General features: G+C 40.6%; 1 protein-coding gene, 1 long non-coding RNA gene and 1 other non-coding gene across 7 annotated transcripts in view; 1 reads left to right on the plus strand and 2 right to left on the minus strand.

The window, feature by feature from the left end:
• LOC128349955 (uncharacterized) overlaps positions 1-7617 on the plus strand; it is a 54908-nt gene extending 47291 nt beyond the window's left edge. Inside the window, exon 6 of the long non-coding RNA XR_008319084.1 lies at positions 7180-7617. This is a non-coding gene — a long non-coding RNA (uncharacterized LOC128349955). The remainder of the gene's footprint in view (positions 1-7179) is intronic.
• Positions 1-20407, minus strand: part of POU2F1 (POU class 2 homeobox 1) — a 212784-nt gene that overhangs the window by 132783 nt on the left and 59594 nt on the right. The gene's annotated exons all lie outside the window — the stretch shown is intronic.
• Positions 8903-9007, minus strand: LOC128352650 (U6 spliceosomal RNA). Its single transcript, XR_008320551.1, has one exon. It is a non-coding gene; the product is annotated as a U6 spliceosomal RNA (small nuclear RNA).

Genomic DNA, 20407 nt, shown 5'->3' on the forward strand with positions numbered 1-20407 from the left:
ATGTATTACAGAAAACAATGAATTGAGATAAGAGAGACTTCACACAAAAACAAAGGCCCTTGTTACAGACAAATGGTTATCTGTGGTATGCCTATCTTATTTTTATAAGTCAATCCTCAGGTCCCTCTCTTGTTGTTTTTAAATGGCAGCTGGGGGGGGACCCTCTCATTTTCATCAGGTCTTTAAAATATAAGGTTTATTAGATCAATGAAACTATGATTTGTTTTATGCTGCTATTTTTATATTGGTTTCACTGTTTTCATTTTTCTGATATTGTGTCCTGCTTGATTCAGACAATCTAGAGCTAGAACGTTCCAAACAGATGGTTTGTCCAGCCTCTGCTGGAAGACCTCTAGTAACCCCCCCTTAGGTAATTGGTTCCATTGTTTAACTGTGTTCACTATTAAGAAGTTTCTTATGTTCAGCTGAAATCTACTATCCTGGAACTTAAGCCTGTTAGATCTACTCCTGCCCTCTGGAAAATCATAGGCTTTGCCTGCTTCTATGCAACTGCCCTTTGGGTATTTGAAGAGTGCGATCACATCCCACCTCCATCTTTTCTTTTCTAGGCTAAACATATTGAGTTCCTTCAACATTTCTTCAACCCTGTTCCAATTTGTCTTCATCCTTCTTAGTGTGGCACCCAGAACTGGACACACAGGTATTCACAAATGAGCTCACTTGTGGCAGGTGCCCCCAGCCCTCTGGCAAGCACCTAGCACCACACAGATATTCTCACCAGAAGTCATTTGTACTGCTATTTTTGAGAAGGTAAGGAACAGGATCTAGCAGTCAAGAAATATGCCACAGACTTGCACTTCATAGGGCTGCAATGATAGCCTTAGAAAGCATAGTTAGATGCCATGACGTGTCTATAACTACCTACAAAGATTAGAATCACTCAGAAAATGGTTTTCCCTGTGACACTTTGTGGATGAGAAAGCTGGACTTTGAAGAAGCAAGACAGAAAAAGTATTGACACTTTTGAACTTTGGTCCAGGAGGAGACTTTTGAGGATACCATGGACAGCCAGGAAAACAAACAAATGGATCATAGAACAAATCAATCCAGAATTTTCACTCAAGGCACAAATGACCAGGCTCAAACTGTCGTACTTCGGACACATTATGAGAAAACTGAGCTCCCCTTGAGAAGTCTACAATGCTGGGGAAGTTGAAGGAAAGAGAAGAAGAGGATGACCAGCAGCAAGGTGGATGGATTCGATTACAACAGCAATGAATGCACCACTGAGAGACCTTAAAGGCCAAGCTGAAGACATATCATCCTAGAGAGAATCTATCTATTTAGTTGCTAGAAGTCAACACCGACTTGACGGCACTTAGTCACTCAATCATCAAAGGAACAGCAGAAAAACTTTTTGAGCAGTAGAGACAGTGCTACCACAGTTTCTTACTATCAGTGCAAGTGATGGCAGACCCGTTTCTCTCCTCTGGCTCTGTGCCTGAAAAGGATCTGATGGAAGATAAAGGATTGGTGAAAACCAGAAATAATGGCTGGCTATTGAGCCAAGTATAGATTTCTGGATTCCCATGAGCACAGTACTCCAGATGCGTTCTGACTAGAAGATCTATTCATTCTTGTAGAATGAATTAGATCTATTCATTTTTGTGACTTGGAAACTATGATTCTGTTAATTCAGGCTAAAATGAATGCAGTGACTCCTTTTTGCCACTGCACCACACGGTTGGCTCAAGTTCACCTTGTGATGGACTGCAATAGGTGATCTTTTCACATGTACTATTGCGAAGCCAATCCCTCATCTTGTACCTATACATTTTAGTCTACTTTCCTTACATAAGAACATAAGAACAGCCCTGATGGATCGTGCCCAAGGCCCACCTAGTCCAGCATCCTGTTTCACACAGTGGCCCATCAGATGCCACTGGAAGCCTACAGCAGGAGTTGAGGGCATGCTCTCTCTCCTGCTGTTACTCCCCTGCAACTGGTACTCAGAGGCATCCTGCCTTTGAGGCTGGAGGTGGCCCTCCGACTAGTAGCCATTGACAGACCTCTCCATGAAGTTATCCAAACCCATCTTAAAGCCATCCAGGTTGTTGGCTGTCACTACATCTTGTAGTAGAGAATTCCACAAGGTTCTAGTGTTATGTGAGAGGGAGAATTTCTCTCTATCCACTTTCTCCTCATCATGCATGATTTTATAGACCTCTATCATGTCTCCCTGCAGTCATCTTTTTTCTAAACTAAATAGCCCCAGGTGTTGTAGCCTGGCCTCATAAGAAAGGTGCTCTAGGCCCTTGATCATCTTGGTTGCCATCTTCTGCACCTTTTCCAGTTCTACAATGTTCTGTTTTAGATGTGGTGACCAGAATTGTATGCAGTACTCCAGGTGTGGCCGCACCATCATTTTGTATAAAGGCATTATAATATCAGCAGTTTTATTTTCAATCCCCTTCCTAATGATCCTTAGAATGGAATTGGTCTTTTTCACAGCTGCCCCACATTGAGTCAACACTTTCAACAAGCTGTCCACCATGACCCCTCTCCTGGTCAGTCACTGACAGCTCAGATCCTATCAACGTATACTTGAAGTTGGAGTTTTTCGTCTCAATGTGCATCACTTTACACTTGCCAACATTGAAGTGCATTTGCCATTTTGTTGCCCCATCCCCAGTTTGGAGAGATCCTTTTGGAGCTCCTCACAATCCGTTTTGGATTTCACTACCCAAAAGAGTTTGGTATCATCTGCAAATCTGGCCACCTTGCTGATTACCCCTACTTCTAGGTCATTTATGAATAAATTAAAAAGCACCGATCCCAGTACAGATCCCTGTGGGATCCCACTTCTTACTTCCCTCCATTGTGAAAACTCTCCATTTATCCCTACCCTCTGTTTCCTATCTTTCAACCAGTTAACAATCCACATATGTACTTGTCCCTTTATCCCATAACTGCTACGTTTTCTCAGGAGTCTTTGATGATTTTCCTTAAGGAAAATAAGCTTATGAGATCACCCAGCATTCTGTCGGTGTATCCATGTGTAACACCCATCAACTTCGCAATGCCTGGACCAATATGAACCAAATTGGGTACAGTTGTAGGAACAGATGCATAACGGGAGGGGGGCAGGCAGGGCACGTGCCCTAGGCACAGCTGAAGCGGGGGCACAAAGTGCCTGTCATGCCCTGCCCCCCCCCACGATTAAAATAATAATAATTTAATTTTATATGAGTCCGGACGGCGGCGGCGCCCCCCTCCCCTCGGGCAAGCGAGGCAAGGGAGGGAGTCACAGAGAGACACTGAGAATCGGAGCGCTCAGCCCAAGGAGCCTTCCCCTTCGCTCACGAGCAGGCATCAAACAAACATGCTGAGTTGCTGCTTTTAACCGGCAATTTCATTATCAAAGGGAGGTAGGGAGAAAGTTTCTTTTAAAACTCTCCCCTGCTCACAGTTTCCCAGTCACGTGCCTTCTCCTCCCTTCCCTCCTCCGTGTGTGTGTGCTGAGCTGCCTGATTTCACTTTGGTCTCTCACTCAGGCTGAGGCTTTTATATGCCGTTACCTGCCTGCTCAGAGAGGCTTTAAGGAGTGACGGAGCTCTGCCACGGCTCTTCTGAGCAGCAGGGGTCTGCAGGCTGACTGTCTCCTTCCCACTGTGTGTATGGATCGGTGTAGGAAACTTCCTCCTGAGGAGGCGATGAAGTCAGAGTAACTCCTGACTCCATGCGAGAGAGAGAGAGAGAGAGAGGCATCAGCGTGCACTTGAAGCAGTGGAGGCAGAGAAGGGAAGGACTAGAGAACATTTGACTTCTTGGTCTTTTTTAAGCTTTAATGAACATAAAAGTAAAGTTAAGAGGTGGCTGGAGGCTCTTCAGCCTTTTCATGGGATTTCCCCCTATTGCACACCATAAAATTTACAGTATTTATCCCACCCTTCAGGTGAAGCCTCTTAGAGCCACTTACACAAATTAATATAATGCGTAATGGTCATTTTCCAAGTACTATTTCTTCCACACTTATATGTTCTTCCTGGGAAAATGTGACCTGCCCCCAAGGTAGCTCGATCAGCGCCAACATGATTCTCATGTTGGAAGTGGGATGTACCTGTTTGCCAGACATGGACCCTAGAGCTATTGCTTCTGTCATAAATAATGATTCATCAACTAATCCAACCACCTCCTCTATTTTGGTTCCTTAAAAGAAAAATATATTTTAAAGTTATGTGATTTTCCATGTTCCCCCAGCAGTATGATGTGAAAAACCATCATAGGCTTTTGCCTTGAGACTTTCCACCTGATACTAATGTTTACTGGAAAATAAGCCCTGTTGTTATCAATGCCACTTTCCTCCAACTATGTTTAGGACTGCAAATAATCCAGCAAGGGAAAGTGAAACGGACAAAGCTCTTTTAATTAATTTTGCCTTTCCCCATGTCCCTATCCAACAATATTCAGGAAGTTATATTGTATGATTTAAATAAATTTGATTGATTGATTGATCGATTAAAATGGGTACACCCTGCCCAACAAAGTCAGAATTTTATTTCCCTGGTTGCAGAATCACAAATAGTGCCAATGTTCATTGTAAACCACTTCAAGATTTAATGGGGTGGGGGACCGTATACAAATGCAATCAAATCCATCAATGAACAATCTTTAGAACAAATTTTCTACTACATTGCAGCTTCTCTTGGATTTATTGTGTGAATAAACTGAGAGTGTGTAAAGGAGTTTGGGGAAGGGGGGGTATAAAGGTAAAGTTGTGCTGTTGAGTCAGTGTCAACTTCTGGCAACCACAGAGCCCTGTGGTTGTCTTTGGTAGAATACAGGAGGGGTTTACCATTGCCTCTTCCCTCACAGTATGAGATGATGCCTTTCAGCATCTTCCTATATCTCTGCTCCCTGATATAGGTGTTTCCCATAGTCTGGGAAACTTACCAGCAGGGATTCAAACTGGCAACCTCTTGCTCCCTAGGCAAGTTACTTTCTTGCTGTGTCATTAGGTATCAAGTGGGGATATAGCCTGCCGTTAATACTGATCAGAGAGGGGGTGCAAATTTATAGATTGCAGGGGGGTGCCAGAACCCCTAGCACCAGCCCTGGGGGAGAGCAAAGAGCTAAACTGTATATCAAAATGACCTTCTCCCGCTCAGACCATCCAAAATTTTACTTCCACATATGTATTGGTTGGTGATATCAGTTGAAGCCAAAACTAAATTGCTCATGAGCAGCCCATTTGAAATTAATGGGACAAGTTGGTCATGACTAACATGTCCAGTTAATTTACATGGGACTACTTATGAGTAATTTAGTCTGTCAGTCAGTATCCATATCATGACCCACAAGCTTTGACCTAATACAGTGGATGAATGGGAGAAATTCTTTAGAAACGAACATATGATGTCAGGAGGTGTTGTCCAGAGTGGCTGATGGGTTAAATCATCACTTGTTTTCAGTCTGCAGTCTCATGGATTCTGGGCCCCATCAGACAGTTCCTACAAATATTAGATTGCAGTTGTCTGGGTGTTGAAACAATAGCCTGGTTCAGACATAATGGGAAAATGTGATTTCCTGCTATGTGAACAAACTGCTGCAAGCCATGGACTCCTCCCTTGCTCCTTCTTGCCCTTTCCTCTTTCATTCATGAGTGAAGGAGAGAAAAAGCTTTTACTTTTCCCTCACAGTAGGCTACAAACTATCATAGATACTTTGTACACCTGATTCTTTATGCAATGAGGGAGATACGAAGTAAAACCGTTGCCTTCACTTGAAGTGATTATTATATCTTTGTATGTGCAGAATGCCTGCTTTCCTTTTGCTGGCTATAGGTTTGGATTCTTCAGTATGGGCTGAAAAAAATCTTGTTTTTGTCTATTAAGAAGCATTTTTTCACTCGTTGATACACTGTGTTATATTGAGTCATGATGTCAGCATATATGAACCATAGTGGGAAACATAGTGGATGAACCTAAATCACTGATGGTGGTATTTTGGTTGTTTAATGTTCCCTTGTAGTCGGGTTAAAGAGAAGAATCCTTTGCTCTACAGTGCATAGATTTGGTGGTATGATATTACTGAGCACTTCTCGGTTTTGTTATATAAATGGTACTGAAAATCCTATGTAGTAAGCCAGATTTGAAATATCCAGTGTGGGCATGTCTCCTGAGTGACTTGCAAGCTTCCATATGCAAACAACTTCTTTCTGCAATGTGCAGCTGGTAGCCATAAATGAAATATTTCCCTGCTAAACCCCTACGCTGTGAGTATCCACACACTGGGAATATGCATGTAGAGTCCAATGCACATAGGCTCAAACTGCTCGGCCATTAACTCACAAAGTTGTGAAAAATGACCTTGCAGTTTTGGCATAGGCCCTATGTAAATACTACATCCAACATGTGGATGTCTGGCATGCCTGGCAGCAGATAGTCATTTCTAATAGGCAATCCTACACCATGTGTATAGCTATTCAGATAATGCTAACTATCGCAGTTTCCATCACCATGTTTAGACAGGGGTGCAATTTCAGTGCTTGCCCTAGGCGCTATTTTCCCTAGATATGCCTCTGTGTAGGAATACCTCAACTACATAGTTTGTTACCATGCAATCCACCCTGATTCAAAATGGCAGAAATGTAAATGTTTGAGTCACAAGTGGGCTAACTTGTGAACTGATATGAACCAAATTGGGTACAGTTGTAATGACTGACACATAGGGACACCTCAATGGTGCAGTTTCTAATGATGACATTCACTCTGATTCAATATGGCGGGTGTGTGAAGATTTGAGGCACCAAATTTGGTACCTGAGCAGAAACAGCTAAATGGTGGTTTGTGATAATGCCACCCTAGTTCAATATGGCAAACACATGAACCTTTAAAGTTTCAGAGGGCTAACTTGTGAGGATGGTAAATATAATTAAGATTATAGTGAAAGGAAAGTAGATGATGGATGTGTCTATGGTGCGTAAAATGGCAGTTCTTACCAAAACAATTTTCTGGTAACGTTTTTCACCTAAGTACAGATCTTTTCCATTTGTCTCAGATAATAATAATAATAATAATTAGATTTCTATACCGCCCTTCCAAAAATGGCTCAAGGCGGTTTACAAAGAAATAACAAATAAGATGAATTTTATTTTCTTCATTTCAGTCCAGTTTTCCATTCAGTCAAGGTCATTTTAATTTTATTCCTGTTTTTTAGGTGTTAGCTGTCCATTCCACTTTTATGTCATCTGCAACCTCCACTCTGTCATCTAAATCACTGATAAAGATGTTGAAAAGTACTCGACCAAGGACAGAAGCCTGCTGTGCCCCATTCAAAACCTTTCTCCAGCTTGATGAGCACTGTGAGCATGGTTTTCCAACCAGTAAGTGAACCCACCTGACAATATTATCCCCTAGCCCATATCTGACTATCTGCTACCCAATTTTTTAATGGGGAACTTTTGTCAAATGCTTTGCTAAAACCAAGATAAAGTATATCCACAGCATTCCCACAATACACAACACCTACACACACACACACACATATATATATATATACACACATACATACATACACACACACATATATGTGTGTGTGTCAGGATTTATACTGGCTTCTATTAATTGCTTAATTGTTAATTTATATTGGCTTCTATTAACTGATTAATTGTTATCATGATAACAATGTTTTGATGTAAACCGCCCGGAGCCAATTTTGGAAGGGCAATATGTAAATCAAATAAATAAATACTAAATAAATAAATAGCATAAAAATGATTACTGATTGGTTCCTTTATATTTCATTATAGAATATTCCATTATACTGAGCTCAGATTGGCTAGTCCATAGTTCCTGGATCCTCCTCCCCGCCCCTTTTTTTGTAGGGAGGGGGGACAATTGGGACAATATTAACCTGTCTTCCAACACCTCATCCAGGATTTCTCAAAACGATAAACATTTTGAGACTAAGCAGCAAATTATTTTAATACTTAGGATGCAATTCATCTGTCCCTGAACTCATTTAAAGTAGGTAGTAGTTTCCTGACTAGCTCCTATGAGTCTTGAACTGCAATCCTGACCCCTCACAATTCATGCTGTTTTCTGATGTCAGCACATTCCCATTTTGAGAGATGCAGAGGCAAAATAAGAAATGACTTTTTTTTGGTTACTCATTAACATATTACCATTCTTATTAATCAGTGGGCCGACCATTTATTCCCTTTTATTTCAAACATACTTTAGAAAGTCCTTTTGGTTGCTCTGAGCATCCCTTGCAAGCCACAGCTTGTCCTCAGTTTTAGTTTTCCCACCACTGTCTGCGGTCCTCAGTCTGAGGTCCTCAGCTGAATCAGTTCTTGGTGATCTGTCCTACTTTCCATTTCTTATATGTGTCCTCATATTTCTGATACGTCAACTCATCACAAATTTTTTATGCAGCTACACTGGCTTGTTTAGATGTCTCCCATTTTTCTCTGTGACTGCACCTCCTACTCATCTTGGGTTCCCTTGCCTATTAGTTTATTTAGCCCTGGAATTCTATCCAGCTTCTCTGAGCTTATTAAAATCAGCTTTCCTGAAATCCAAGGTACATGTTTGACTATGTTCACTTTTAGTTTTCCAGAAGATGCACAATTCTAGCATTACCTGAATTACTTTCCTCCCATGACTCCCGAGTTCCCCATCCCTTCAACCTAATTGACAAACTCTTTCCTATTCGTTCAGCTTAATTCAAGGATAGCCAATCCCTTCATTCCATTCTGAGACAGGAAGCTGTCAGCAAGGCACGTCACAAATTTGCTGGAGATTTGATGCTTAGCAGAGGTTGTCTCCCAAAAGATATAAAGTTGGAAGTCCCCCACTACTAATTCTTGCTTATTTGAAATATTTTTAATTTGTTTCTTAAACATAATCTATATCTATACACACTTGATCTTAGCCAAAAAAATATGGAACACTTCACGAATGTGTATCATCTTTGTGCAGGGGCTATGCTAATCTTTTCTGTATTGTTTCAACTGTAGTATATGTGCTGCCGAAGCAAGCACCGATCCATATCCTTTTAATTATGTCTGCTCACTACAAGCTATCTTGTGTTTGTTTTAACTTAGAAAGGCAGGGTAGAAATTATTAAAACAACATAAGCTCTGTGTTAGTCTTGTAAATCAATATTGAGAAGTTTCTATGATTTGATCTATTCCATATCTGATTTTTAGAAGCTGTGAAGTCTTTTCATTTCATCTTAGTGCTATAGTGAAACTATTTCATTTGATTAGCTGTTTCGTCACTAGTCCTTTCATCACATGGTTTAAAAAAATGGCAAGAGAGGAAGAATAAAACAATACTGCAACTTAGTAGTTTTCTGTCTAACTTGCCACACTGCCATTTGGAGGAGTGCAAGGAGTTCTCTGTGTTTTCCTTATAAGTTGTAGTACACAACATGGAGCTTAACTGACTACAACTATATGCTTCTAACCAGCTAGCCATGGAATCTTGTTCATCACTGAGTCGTCACTGATTCCCTCAGTTCATCAGTAGGAAGAGAAACAGTTCTTTAATCAAAATTCTTTCCTTGCTCTTCTTCCCTCTTTGCTGCTGTGAGGACTGGTTGTCACATTCCAACTCCCCCAAAGCCCGAAGAATTTGCATATTATGCAAAACAGCTGTGCTAATCATGCAAATAAGGTATGCTACATTAGCATGCCTCATTTGCATAATTCCCATCTGGTACTTCATCTCTACTTCTACCAAATTCTACAGGCAGCAAGAAAAGCTGCCACATAAGCCTTTTTACCTGACCATTTGCAGCTGTCAGGAGTGAGGGGCATCTTCTCATCACAGCCCTGCTCCTTTCCAAGAGCACAGCAATGATATAAAATGAACCTGGACCTTCAGAACTTACCAATGCTCAAGTTTCTTTTCACAATAAACATGAAAGCTGTATTTCAGTTATTGGCTAGGTGGGTTCCTCTTTGTTCTCAGGAAAGAATTTATTAGCATAAAGTCTTTGTCAGCAACTATTTTTAATGGTTAATTAATTAATTTTAATGGAAGGTTGTGGAGGATGATGGGCCAGTGTCCCACCAAGACATCCCAAAGTGCAATGCTAGCAAGTTCCACAGCCACAGCTACCACACCTACTATACATCCTTCTTACCTATGAATTGACAGGTGAGTGGGAGACTGGGATTTGGCCCAGACACTAAGAGGGGCTGAAACTTACACAGGGAATGAAAACTTAAGAAGTTTATTAGTTTACAGATAAAGATAAAATCAACTAGAAAAGGAAAATGTGGAGCTTTGTATATTACCCAAGTTAATGATGAATCATATGCCAGAGATTGCTTTGTCTTCTGCATTTCAAAATAGTCTTTTATCTTTTGGGGAAGTAACTGGGAGAATATTTACATGAAATTAAAAGGAAAACAAACATCACAAAGTATGCCAGGGCCTTGGCTCATAGCATGGATTACCACCCTTTCCCTGTTTTGATTTTTAATAATCAATTATTTTCAAATACAGCTGTTAAATTTTTTCTTGGAGAGGGGGTTATGTTGCACGGTACATGCACAGTAACAAAGGCCCAATCCACACATCATTTATTTATATTTATTTAACATATTTTTATGCTGCCCAAAATTTACGTCTCATTATCAGTGGCATGGCTGCTCCCACACCACCAAGTAGCATTTGAAAGACGCAAGACACAGGGTGAAATCAACAACGTGGTTACTTCTCACAGCAGCATTATGAGTTAAAGCTTTGAATTTGCTGGTTATTCTAGGTAATGCAGAACTTATGGCAATTTCAACCAACTTCATGATCAACTCTCAGAAAAACATCAAGGAAGTGTTTTGTATTTTCTGTGTAGATTGACTTTTCTTCATAATACAGATTCTTCTATGATCTGAGTGAAGCAAATAATGAGACCCCATTGTACTTAAAAACTGTGCTGCCGAGATGAATGAAGTTATTTTTAAAAGGCATATGTGGAGACAGTCATAAATTGGACACTCTTGCTTCTCAAGTATCTCTTTCAGTGTCTCTAATCTGAGTCACAGAAGCAATTGCTTACTTTGTCTTACAACTGGTGAAGAGTTTTAAGTACTTTTTAAAAAGGAGATAGACTAGAAACATTATTGAAAACTGCAGCACATTTAACAAAGTGGAAGAGGAGCCATCTCTTTGAGATACTGAAGTATTTTCTTCATATGAGTTGCAATACACAAGCATTAGACAAAGGTGTGTATATTCCTCCACTAGTGACCCAAGCAACTGCCTGCAGAAGGAACTGGGGGAGTACAAGTAGAAAGAAAGGAGAATTGTAAGGGGAAGGTTATCTGATGTTAAGTTGGAGCCTCACCGCTTTAGTCCTGCATGATGCAAATGACCAAGTACTTCATGGCATGTTGGTTAAGAACACCGATGAGGGTGGGACTATGCCTACAAAATAAGCTCAATCACTTAAACTGTTGTTCACATATGAAGCTATGGAAAAGTAGGTGTAGTTTCTACCCAAGAAATGTTTCCGCATTTATGAGATTTGCCTCAAGATGATGTAATCCTAATTACATAATAATAATTTCAGTGTTAAAATTAGGAGCCTGCACTCCTTAAGGAGACAAACACAGAGGTAGTGGGGTAGACACACCTGTTCCATTCTTCATATTCACTTCTGAGCTCATATTTGAGGATATGTTGTCATCTTTTCAACTCAAGAACTCTCAAAGTGGAGAACAATATTAAAATCTAGGGGTGAAATTTTAACATCTAAACAATTAATAAAAACCTAATCAGCAGCATGATCCTAGCAGCAGGGAAAACAAAACAAAACTAACCAGCTTCCATCAACTTGACTAAAGGAAAAAGCTTCACAGCCTAAAAGGCTGTTTCTCTTGAGAGAACAGGACTGATCTGAGAAGCCCTTTGCCTGAAAGACGAAACTGTCAGGTGAGAAAACATTCCTCTATCCTTTTCCAAACTGCCATCAGTATTCAGAAGGAGCAGATGCAGAACACCTGCTGAAAATTACACAGGTTAGAGGCTAATATAATGAATTGTATTAGCATGGTCAAGAGATAGGCTAGGCATAATATACAATTCAGTTACTCAGATTTGGGAGTCCTGGATATGGCAGCACTAGCTACAGAGTTCTGAGTTGGAGGAAATATTTCAAAATTCATAACATTTCTGCATTCAACACTTAAGAACATAGAAACAGTTGTGCGATAATGTACATGTGCAGATCTTCACAATGCAGAGAATGAAAACAGTATTGTCAGAAATGGCGAACATTCTGGTTACTGAACACATGAGCAGTATTTGTGAAAACTATTCTACTTTCCTCCTTTTGGCCTCTCTCATAATCCTTCTCCTGTACAATTTACAAGAGGTAAAAAGAAAAGTTCTCCCTAAATTTTCAATCTCTTCTTAATACGACATTGACACAATAAGGTTACAGAGAGAGATGGAATTTCTTAAGGGGAGAAAAAAGGCCCCACTTCAGCATGCTCACTTTGTAGTCTCTCACTTCTAATCAGACCATCTATTATAGATGCAGTTCTGTATAATGAAATTTGCTGGATTGAGGTAATAAGAAGCAATGATGCAGGAGAATGTGAAGCAGCATCAAGATTTAACACCCCACCTCCAAAATATCTACAAAATTCCAAGCGACGTGTGGGTCTGCCAAGAAGTCTGATGAATAAGAAAACAGCTTTTGTCGTCCAAACTGGCAGCCTCAAAATGACAAGCCTTTTCTGGCTGCCCACTGGCTAATCTAAGCTCCCCTTTTCTTCTTTTGAAATTTCCCCAACTTAAATTGAATGCAAATAAGCCAGGTGTGGTCCTTAGAACAGTAATCAGCAGATAGTCCCTACTGAGTTCCCATAGCAACATACACAGCTGGCAATGAAGCAGAGGTTGTATTTGCCTCAGATTGGTTAGAAAGTTTAAACACTTAGTGAGTGAAATGCCAATTACGGCATCTCACAAGGAAAATTTTAATTTTTTAGAAATCTGCACTTCCTGGACTAATAGAGAAAAATAAAGCAAAGGGCATGCCACTAGACCAACTGCAGCTCACAGCCTGACAATGAAAAGCAATTATCTGTTATTTGCAGAAGAGGAAACAACAGCGTGCTAGCGAGGTAGCATGTATTACTTTTTGGAGGAATGGAGGAAAAGAGAATATATTTCATATGGCAACAAATAACTCAATGCACAGAAGAAGGAAGAAATCAATAAGTATAATCAGGATTTTGAAACCCACTATGTCTCCCGTTCTTATAGTTCACTCAATGTCTTATTTTTTGGCTTTCCAATTAGACTTATAGAAGTTCATCGTTAAATACAGGCTTTAATACAGAAATTGAACTAGGATTAAGAAACAGAGGTTTCTTGGGCCATTTTCACAAGTGATGCTTAAAATGGTTTTGGCATTTCTCACCAGGAAATAAGAAGACAGACAGACATTAGCAAGAAATATACATTCAATTTTAAAATGGCTCTCTTCTGCTTTTTCTTTCACTAATATTCAGAAGTAAAACATTCAAGTCTGAAAGGCATTTTAAACAACACTTGCAAAAACACTTCCAGTCATACTTATATCCTTATTGCAGAGTACCTGTTCAGAGACCACCACCAGTGATTTAACTAGTTCTTGAAATACTTGCTTTAAAATACCTTTGATGTCGCACAGGCAGATTTTCTTAGTCTTGTTTTTCAGGCACAAGTTGGTACAGGTATCCCCCACAAAGCAAAATATGCCCACTCTCCCCACCTTGTCTTGGGGGCAGGCTCTTTGCCCCAGCCTCTTAATGATGCATGAGGCATTTGGAAACTAGCCATTGGCTGGCGGACCTGAGGGGGGTGGGGTCTTGTCGGTCGTTGGTAGGCCTCATGCCACCAGTCCAGTTTGGGAAGCAACCCCTCCCCTCTCCCCCATCCCTGTTCATAGTGCGGGCTTCGGATAGTTGCCTTTTCAGGAGCTGGATAGGAATTTTTGACCCTTGGCAGATTGGCTTTGTTGGGGGCTTTTTTTGCCCGTCTTGTACTATGGGCTTTAGTTAGTTGGTTATTGGTCACAATGGCAGGCACAGTGCAATTTATTTTTAGTGAAGTGCCCGGACCGGTCCGGAGGCCATTCTACAGGTCTCAGGACCGGTCTGGACATGGGCAGTTCGGGTTCGGGTGGATTGGGGGGGTGCACATTATGTGGGCTAAGATGGGTAGCAAGCGGCCATAGGCTTCATGCTGCCTGGAGCAAAGGTGTTTCACCCTAGATGTTTAGGTTGGACTCTCATGGCTGCAGCAAGTCCATAGTTCTGCACTGTTGGGGGTGGAGTGCCAATCCTCTTCCATTATTATTCATTAATAAAGTTGTGGCTGAATTTTCATCCATAACTACTGTCTCATGTCTTCAATTGGTCTGGGTGCAATTTTCCAACTATCAGCTACTAAATACTACCATTAAATACTTAGTTTTATCCTTACTTTATTTACTCAGATGTAAACACCACATCTTTCAAATCTTTCTTATAATATTTATTAGCCACTCCTCAGCCAAAGTTCTGAAATACAATACAGATATAATTAAAACAATGTAAATGTTAAATGCACAGAGGAAAACATTCTACTATTTAAAAAACCAAGATCCAGAAGGCCTGAGCAAATAAACGAGACCTTGTTTGGCATCTCTCTCTCTCTCTCTCTCTCTCTCTCTCTCTCTCTCTCTCTCTCTCTCTCTCTCACACACACACACACCTACCTCTTTGGGGAGGAAATTCCATAGGCGGGGTGCCATACCTAAGAAGGCCCTATAAGATACACTTATAATACTTCCAGGTGTAGATTGGTTTAAATAATAGAATTTAAATCATTTAGAAAAGGGGTAGATTTAAATTATGTTTCCAATTTTATAATTCATATATACTCTGAAAAAGCATGCACACTGTTTACAAACCAAAATGTTTTGTTACATCAAATCGGCACAATCACTCAAGACCATAGAGTAACCCAAAACATTTGATCATGCAGCCCACCTGCCTTTTACATTACATAATTATATTTCCTTAGAGATTTGGGGTGGGGTTCAACTCTCTGGAAAGTTATCTTTTTGAAGCCCCACTGAAATGGAGAGTAGTTGAAACAGAGCACAAACTCATTTTAGCAGGACTTGAAGAAAAGAACTTCCTGGAGGGTTGGGCCCAAGTGCGAAACTGTGAAAATTTCTAGAAGTAAGGGAGGTATAGCTACTGGGCAGGAAAGTGTTTCTTCATAAGATAGAAAGTAAAATGTTCATGCTGCTTAGCTAACAGAATATAATAATTTGCTACAAAACAAAATCTGTAATTTACTGTCATTTATAATGCACACCCTCAAGAGTCCCCCATTATTCTCTTTTATTATTCTCTTTTATACAGGTGGACCTCCTTATTTGTGGGGTTCTATTCTGCGGCTGTACTGTAGATATGGAAACCATGAATAAGGAAGCATTGATCCCTATGGATCTCAGGGGTTACGTTCCTGGTCAGCCATTTTCAGCCAAAAATGCCCCCAAATTGGCCGGTTTTTTTGGGGGGGTGGCTCTTTAACTGTCTCTGCTGCTCCCCCCCTTGCGCTGTGCCCCCAAACTGCCAAAAATCAGCCAAGAATTGTGCTTTCCCCCTTTTTTAAAAAAATGGGAGCCATTTTGTCACTCCGAGTCCTAAAATGGTGGCTGGAAATGATCTCCGTGGTCATTTTCAGCCACCCCAACCCGCAGATACACAAGGTCAATATGTATTGTTTGTTTGTTTTTTCAAGGTCAGGTGTCATTTTCCCGACTGAGGATATGCGAAACCATAGATAACGAATCCGTGAATAAGGAGGCCCACCTGTATACAATAGCAAACTTTAACTTGATGTTTTAAAAAAGAAAGGGACAAATACTCAGGAAGACTTAAAAGTATACAGTTGCACATATACTTTGTATTAAATGCAGATTCCATATTAAATCAGGATATAAAAGGCAGAGGCTTACATCCAAACTAAACCTGTGCTGATGTGCCAGAGTTTTCTGTCGCACAAAAGGGGAAGGCCGATTTCACTTTCCTTCTGCTGACATTTGTTTCTCCTGAAACTATGTCCCTGGGGGGTTGGAGGACTCTCAGGGCATAGTTCTGGAAGCATAGAAGGATAGAGGGAATCATTTAAATCCACTACCACCCCCGCAACAGAAAACAGTGGCACATCAGTGCAAGTTTAGTCTGGATTGTCAGCCACCGAATATAACCAATTTTTTTTAAAAAAATCTAAAAACTGGCTGACATCCTAAGTTTACTAGAGGAAGTCCTATTGAAATTTAATGGTTCTTTAGACTACTTCCTGACCGACACTAAGCTCAATAAGCTCTGCTGCTATACACTCTGCTGTTAACACCATTTTAACCAACTTTCTCAGTGTTAAACTGTGGATCAACACAGTCCCCAAACTTATAAGTGTGCTGTGGCTCTAAATATTGTCATTTGGGATTCTCAGCTTCCAAAGAGTTACAGTTTGAAGTTCTAACACCACATTCTGTTGGGTGTGCCTAAGTGCCTTTTCCCTCATTACCCATCATCAAACGCAACTGCAGTTTTCAATCAAGCCCAGTTTGGAGCAGACCAGGTGGAAGAAGAGAAAGCCAAATAGAACAAAGATCAGGTGGGCCTGAAAGGACAATAAAGCATTGGGCCAGGGCCTTCAGGCATAATACAGAGCGGAAGTCAGCCAGCAGATAATTAAACAGGGAACACACTAACAGAGAAATGAACAGCAGATGGTCAGGGCCTTTGGGCTCAAAGCCAGGAGTGGTTGGTGCACTCAAGATCAGACCTGCTACGGATGATAAGTAGCATATGATCAACTGGGGAAGGGTTTCCCAGCCAAGAATTCAAGCTAATGGATTATATCAAAAATCTAACTACCATAGCCATAATTCAATACAATCCTTTTAAATTTTATTCTTTCCTACACCCCCTTCTTCACAGATGGGATATATTTGCTAAGAGCCAAATATTGTCACAAGGCAAATACATCAGGACTTCATATTTATGCTATTCATATCTCCCAAAATTCCAGAATAATGAGTCCTTTGAGCAGATGTTAGGTAAAATATTTCAAACCTTCAATGCTTTTGGTTAACTTACTCATATTTCAAATTACTGAACTTAAGTTCTTTGATCTTGTTTAGCCATAGGTGTTCAAAACTTTCCTAATCTGGAAGCCAATGATACAAGTTCTTTGGATTTCTAACAGTAGAGTCTCTTAACTTGAATTCTTATTAGATCCTATCTTACAGTTCTATTGCAAATGTGACTTGATCTGTCCCCTCATGGTATCATTAAGTGTTACAGTATTCTGTGCTTCTATTTCTGAAGCTCCTCTTTTAGAAAGTCTCCTTTGGATGATGTAAAAATATTTTAGTGAAGGCGCAGATTTCTTGTTAAGATAATTATAGGTGTAGAAATTTTAAGAGCTTTGTGCTTTTAACACCAGTACTTCTAAACTGAACATGCCCCTAATACGCTCAAATCATTTAGCTGCAGCTTTATTAGAATATGTAGACCCATCTTTGGGCTGCTTAAATCCCTAAAGTCTCATCTAAGTGCTCGCCAGCATTTGTCCTGCTTATCTCTGTTATTCCTATAGCCCAGATTTCTTTTGTTAGAAGGACCCAATCCCTCTGGAAGTGCTCTATTTGCAAACACTTCTATAGTGCCTAAAATATATGCCTTCTCACATAGACCAGATGTCTTCACATAACTAAATGCCTTTAGCCCAACTAAATTGTGACACAATTGCTGGGATAACTGGATCTAGTTAACCCAGTTCCTGTCCTAGCATAGTTAATGAGTCTTTGCGGATAAAATCTCTTGTATTTGGGCCGATTTAGACTCAGACCCCACAATTACTAGAGTGTCTAATGCAGAGATGTCCAGCAACTCCTCTTATGTGGTTATGCTGAATCAGTTTCAGTTTGTGACTCCTGATATGGAAAAGCTGCTTGGAACTGTGCGGCCTACCACCTCTTGACCCTTGTCTGACATGACTTATACTAACTGGCAGAGGGGTTGATGTAGAAGGATTGATAGATATTATAAATGCTTCTCTGAAGTAGGGTAGAGTCTTAAAGGAAACTCTTCCTGTCGATAGTATCGAAAGCGCCGAGAGATCCAAAAGGACCAACGGTCACACTCCTTCTGTCAATTCCCGTTCTGTCAATCCCCGTTGGAGATCATCCATCAGGCTGACCAAGACAGTCTCTACTCCATAGCCCACCCAAAAGCCAGTTTGAAATGGGTCTAGATAATCAGTTAACTCCAACACTGCCTGGTGCTGGGAGGCCACCATCCTCTTAATTACCTTGCCCAACCATGGAATTAAGCCTATAGTTGCTTAACTCTGAGGGATCCAATGCAGGCTTCTTCAGAAGAGGTCTGATGATTTCCTCCTTAAGACAGGAAGAGTTTTGGATCTCTCGGCTGTTTTCAATACTATTGACCATAGTATCCTTCTGGAATGTCTAAGAGATTTGGGAGTGTGAGGCACTAATTTGCAGGGGTTCTGCTCCTACTTCTCAGGATGATTCCAGATGGTGTCACTTGGAGACTGTTGTTCTTCAGAACATGAACTTTTACACGGCGCCCCGCCCCCCTCGGCTCCATAGTATCTCCAATACTTTTAAATATCTACATGAAACCGCTGGGAGAGATCATCAGGAGATTTCGTGCAGGGTGTTATCAGTATGCTAATGACACCCAAATCTATTTCTCTATGTCAACATCATCAGGAAAAGGCATAACATCACTAAATGCCTGTCTAGAGACAGTGATGGGCTGGATGAGGGAAAAGAAACTAAGACTGAATCCAAATAAGACTGAGGTACTTATTGTGTGGGGCAGAACTCAGGATACTATATTGACTTGCCAGTTCAGGATGGAGTCACACTTCCCCAGAAGGAATAGGTACGCAGTCTGGGAGTGCTTCTGAATCCAAACCTCTCCCTGGTATCTCAGGTTGAGGCAGTGGCCAGAGGTGCTTTTTATCAGCTTTGGCTGATATTCCAGCTGAATCTATTTCTTGAGATAAACGACCTCAGAACAGTAGAACATATTCTGGTAACCTCCAACTTGACTACTACAATGCACTAGCCAGAAGCTGAAGTTGATATAGAAGGTGGCAGCCAGGTTGGTCTCTGGATCATCTTGAAGAGACCATATTACTCCTATATTAAAAGAACTGGCTACCAATAAGTTTCCGGTCAAAATACAAGATGCTGATTATAACCTATAAAGCCCTAAACAGCTTAGGCCCAGAGTATTTAGGTGATCTTTACTGTGATCTTTACTATGAGCCCCATCACTCATTGAGATCAACTGAAGAGGTTCATCTGCAGTTGCTATCAGCTCATCTAGTGGCTACACACAGATGGGCCTGCTCTGTTGCCCCGATACTCTAGAATGTGCTGCCTGCTGAAATAAGAGCCCTCCCATCTCTGACAACCTTTTAAAAGTATCTAAAGACAAATTTATTCACCCAAGCTCTTTAATTAGACTTGTGGTTTTAAATTGTTTTAAGGTTTTAATTTGTTTTATGTTGCTGTAAACTGCCCAGAGAATGTACAAATATAATAAATAAGTAAATAAATAAAATACTCAATAACCAAATGTTCTGACATTTTAAAATTCAATCAAGAAATGTGGTAGCATTTACTGACCAAAATTTCAAAGAGATCAGACTGCCATATTATTGGTCTGTTTTTCATGGTCACAAGATCATGAAATGCAATCACCAGAGACTATTTATGCAGCTACTGAGACAGAAAGGCAGAAGTGGAGGCAGATGGCAGGCAGAGCAAAAGAAATGAAGAGGAAGCCAGAATGGATGGCTAGAGCAGGAACAGAAGGAAGGATTAGAAAATACAGAAGAATCCCCACTGCATGATCCCCACCGCACATTAAGGTCATCTGAGGAGGTCCATCTTCAGTTACTACCAATACATCTGGCGGCAACAGATGTAGCTCTGTAGCTGCTCCTGGGCTGTGGAATGCACTTCCAGCAGAAATCCGTAATCTGGGTTCATTATTGGCCTTCAGGAGAGCCCTTTAAGACCTATCTTTGTGGCCTGGCCTTCCAGGGTTTTTAAACTGTTTTTAAATTGTCAAGGTTTGCCCTGTTTTTCCAGGGTTTTAAAAACTGTTTAAAATGTTTTAATAATGGTTTTATGTTGTTTTTACAGTTTTCTATTTTAGTAGTTAACTGATTTTAGTTTTATTTTAATGCAAACTTCCCTGAGCCATTTTTGGAAGGGTGGTATAGAAGTCAAACAAACAAACAAATAAATAAATAATCATGAACGGGAAGGGCACACTTACTCTCCTCCCTACCCTGGATGTGGAGGATAACAGGATCTGGGGTAGGTGTGG

Source organism: Hemicordylus capensis, chromosome 3 (genome assembly GCF_027244095.1).
Source record: "Hemicordylus capensis ecotype Gifberg chromosome 3, rHemCap1.1.pri, whole genome shotgun sequence".
In the NCBI taxonomy this organism is placed as follows: Eukaryota; Metazoa; Chordata; class Lepidosauria; order Squamata; family Cordylidae; genus Hemicordylus; species Hemicordylus capensis.